This window comes from Humulus lupulus, chromosome X, assembly GCF_963169125.1.
Source record: "Humulus lupulus chromosome X, drHumLupu1.1, whole genome shotgun sequence".
In the NCBI taxonomy this organism is placed as follows: domain Eukaryota; kingdom Viridiplantae; phylum Streptophyta; class Magnoliopsida; order Rosales; family Cannabaceae; genus Humulus; species Humulus lupulus.
Genome location: NC_084802.1, coordinates 148,669,855 through 148,674,147, shown reverse-complemented (window position 1 = coordinate 148,674,147; position 4,293 = coordinate 148,669,855). Strand labels below are relative to the sequence as shown.

Below are 4,293 nucleotides of genomic sequence, written 5' to 3'. Positions count from 1 at the left end.
CCACCTTGAGCACCCCGACCCCTCCTATCAGGACCAACAGCAGTCGAAGTGTCAGGTTTTTTCCTCTTCAAATCACTAGGGCCTCCACCCCTACTAGATCCAAGTATGGAGGCACTGCTCTGCGACCCTCTCACCTCGCTGCACCCTCCCTCCAGATCTTGTTTTCTGCTTCTTCCGCGATAAGAGCCTTCTCAACAGCCTGGGCATAAGTCGTCCCCCCAAGTACTATTGTAATTCTCACATCCCAGGCTATCATAGCATTAGGCCATCTAATAAATCTTTCTTGCCTAGCTGGATCCGTAGGCATAAGATCTGGTGCAAATTTTGCAAGTCTGTCGAACTTCAGGGCATACTCAGTAACTGTCATGTTGCCCTGCATCAATCCCACAAACTCATTAACCTTCACTGCCGTGATGGTAACATTGTAGTACTTCTCACTGAACAAGTCCTTAAATCCATCCCAACTCAAAGTAGTAACATCTCCGATCTGTGATGCAACTTCCCACCAGATGTGGGCATCCTTTCTCAGCATATATATGGCACAGACCACTCTATCATGACCTTCTACCCTCATGAAATCCAAGAAAGCAATAGTCATAGTCATCCACTGTTCTTCCTTCAGTGGATTAGGTCCTCCCTCAAAAGTTGGGGGATGCTGCTTCCGGAACCGCTCATACAACGACTCCCACCTATTCCCAACTTCCATTGGCTAAATAACTGGTTCCACTACAGATGGCACAATAGGTGCAGCACTCCCTGACGGAGCCTCTTGTCGCAGAAGACTAATTTGTTCATCTTTGATATGAAGCCGCGCTTGCATCTCTGTCATAATTTGCTGTTATTTCTCAGGGACTGGAGTTGGGATCTGGCCCTAGTCATCATCTCTAGTCTCAGATCTAGTGCCGGCTAGTCATGTAGATTTTCTTGGACGCATAGCTATCCAAGTTAATCTGCAATCAATGACTCGACAACTAGACCATGATAACAGGGTAAAAGCCTTTCAAAAATCCACCAATGAGACATAATCAATCACAAACAATCAAGATATGACAGTTCATCCAAATACTCATCCACATGCACCAGTAATGCTAATAAGTATTCCCCAACATCACCACACAAAAGTCATGATATAGACATCCATCCATACATAAGCAATATACAACTAATCATTTCAAATATTCATTTACATGCATAGCAATGCTAATAAGCATGCTTCAATATTATCACACAACAGTCAAGGGCCAAGCCCTATTAGTGTCTCATGATTCCTTTTAGTCATACAAATAACAACAATTAGGATTCTCTCCAATCACTTAAACATATAAACACATACACACATTTATCAAACTCTGAGTCGAGCTTGTCTTTAGCGGCGAATGTACATGTCCAGCCAGTCTTCAGGAACACTTAAACCTAGGATGCTCTGATACCAAGTTGTAACGCCCTGGGTAGCCAAGACCGTTACACTGTGTATTTATAAAGGTGCAAGACTTGCTAACCAAGTCAATTAGTTGAAAACATGTTCACTACAAGAAAAACTGCATTCCATAGCGTTTTTAAAACGCTGTCTTTAACAAACGATAGCGTTATTACAAACGCTATATTATCCCATGTTATTAAAAGTATGGACCTTTTCATAGCGTTTTTAAATTGTGATGTAAAAATGCTATTGAAAGATATATAATAGCGTTTTAAAAATATAATTAGATGTCAGTCATAGCGTTTTATGTATGTAGTCATTGATTATGTTAAATTGAAAATACTTACTTTTAATAGCGTTTTTCAAACGTTATGCAGAAATGATGTTGAAAGGTATACAATAGCATTTTTAAAATGTAATTAGTTATCAACCATAGTGTTTTATGTTTGTAGTAATATTTACTTTCAATAGCGTTTTTAAAACGATATGTAAAGATATACAATAGCGTTTTTAAAATGCCATTAATTATAAGTCGTAGCGTTTTATGTTTGTAGTCGTACTTACTGTGAATAGCGTTTTTAAATTGTTATGTAAAGATATACAATAGCGTTTTAAGAATGTAATTAGTTATCAGTTGTAGCGTTTTATGTTTGTAATTATCCTTACTTTTAATAGCGTTTTTTGTTTGTAATCATCCTTACTTTAATAGCGTTTCTTTATTGTTATCATTAATCATTTATTAATTGTCATATGAACAATTTCATGGCATAACAAAAACTTTTATATTTTTTTATCTTTTAACATATGAATAATTGCAACAAATGATAAACATATAACACATTAAAAATTATATCTTAACATAAATTCAAATATTCTTAATTTGTTCGCTACATAAAGCTAAAATATCAATATCCCAAAAGTACGAGTATATTGCAAGACAAAATACATAAGCAAAAGTTTTAAAACAAACTGATTCATAATTTGTTGATCATGGGCGTCCCTCCAAAATATTACACTTCATTCATTAGTTGTGCACCTGTAAGAGTGAAAAATATATAAAATTAAGAAAACAAATGTAGCCAAAATAGTTGAAAACACATGTTCATTCATTAGTTAATTTTATGCAAAGATACGTACCAAAGATATCTACCAAGAAACAATTGAATTTCATCCATTATGTTCATTTCCTATATATTTTGATGATATAATTAGTTACTACAGCTGATTTGTTGTACTATTTATAAATCATTTTTAAGTTGCATGAAATTTTACCTCATTGTAACTTTATTAGAAGGCCAAGCAACAGTGCAACCAACCGCTTCTTCAATTGTACTCATATGTGATGTTGGTCTCCATAAATATGCAGCAGGTTTCTTAGCAACATCAACCCAAACTCTCATTGCATTAGGCCCAAGATGAAGATGATGCACCTCACATAAAGGATCACTAGAAGACCATCGACCTTCTGCAACAATTTCTCCACTTCCATTCCAATCAAGTAAATTGCAAGCATTGTTTTCAGGAGTGAACTTCAGATTATTAACACTCTGTTACATGATAAAACATATATTTATTTATAGATAATGTTGATACTTAAAAAACTAAAAGTGAAATGATAGGTAGTAATTAAAATTGTAGTTACCATAGGAGAAGGCATGTGTGACTCCGCTTCACTTGGTTGAGTAAACCCCTACAAGTTTGAGAATAATTTAGTCATTTATAATTTTCAATGAATAGAGTAAAATAAACAGAAGTCAATTAATTTAATTTACCTGAATGTTTACACTTTTTGCAATAGTATTAATAAGATTCATCATCTCAGACATTTTATTCTTCATCTCACATTGACTTGATTCCAATTGTGAAATATGGTCATCTCTTGCTCTTAGAATAGCTAACTTTGTATTAGTTACTCCCCTCCCATTAGCTAATGATCTACCATTCTTGTCAGGACCAAATATGATAGTGAGAGCATCTTGTACAGTATTCTGTGTTGTGCATGAATCTGGTTTTTCATTTGCAAGAACTTGTAGCTTCTCCTATAAATCATTTCAAGTTGACTGTTAAATAAGTCTATGTGCATGCGAATACATATGTTTCTACAAACAAAGGGTAAATTACTTACAATAACTTCAGCAGCTTGTGCATTCACAGGTTCACCATTCTTCTTTGTGTGTGTCTTTAAGAAAGCTTGAACTCTTGTTACAGGTTTTGAGCTTTCCCTACTCTGTATCCAAGTACATTTTTCAGAAAGAGAACATATATTTTCTTATGTTTAGCTACCAAAAATATTTATTAAATTTTTACCATGTCATCCATTGTTTGAGCATATCCTCTCCTGCTGCATGTATGTGGGAGTTGTTTCTTCCTCATCTCTTTAAACTTATTGCTAATCGCCTAAAATAAATAAGAAATGAACCAGCGATTGAACATACAGAATACCAAACACTCCAGCAGTAAAACAAAAAAACTAAACCAGTATTCTAGCAATAAAACAGTAACTATGGCAGCAAAGAAAAGAGTATGTAATAAACACTCCAACAGTAAACACTCCAGCAGTAAAAGAAACATACAGAACCAGTATTCTAGCAATGAAATAGTAAACACAGTACAACTCCTCCTGAACAGGGATGGGATGGTTGGTGGACTGTGAATGGTGATAATAGTGTCTCTTGAATAGCTTTGTCAAATAAATTTAGAAACACATTTTCAAGAAGAGAATTGGAAAAAAATAAATCATTTAAAGTACAAAAATTTCATGAAAACATATCACAAACTGCTCACATAATTTGAATACAATTAAGCCAATTGTAAATTTGGAATCTGAAATTTGTTTGTGGTTGCAAGAGTTCAAATTTAGAGCATAAAGATAT

At 34.6% G+C, this 4,293-nt stretch overlaps 1 long non-coding RNA gene across 1 annotated transcript; it reads right to left on the bottom strand.

Moving 5' to 3' along the window:
* Positions 1–2,888: 2,888 nt before the first annotated feature.
* LOC133807023 (uncharacterized) lies at positions 2,889–3,766 on the bottom strand. The gene is made up of 4 exons (XR_009879118.1): positions 3,546–3,766; positions 3,193–3,459; positions 3,063–3,110; positions 2,889–2,967 (listed from the first exon to the last, which is right to left on the bottom strand). It is a non-coding gene; the product is annotated as an uncharacterized LOC133807023 (long non-coding RNA).
* Positions 3,767–4,293: the final 527 nt, after the last annotated feature.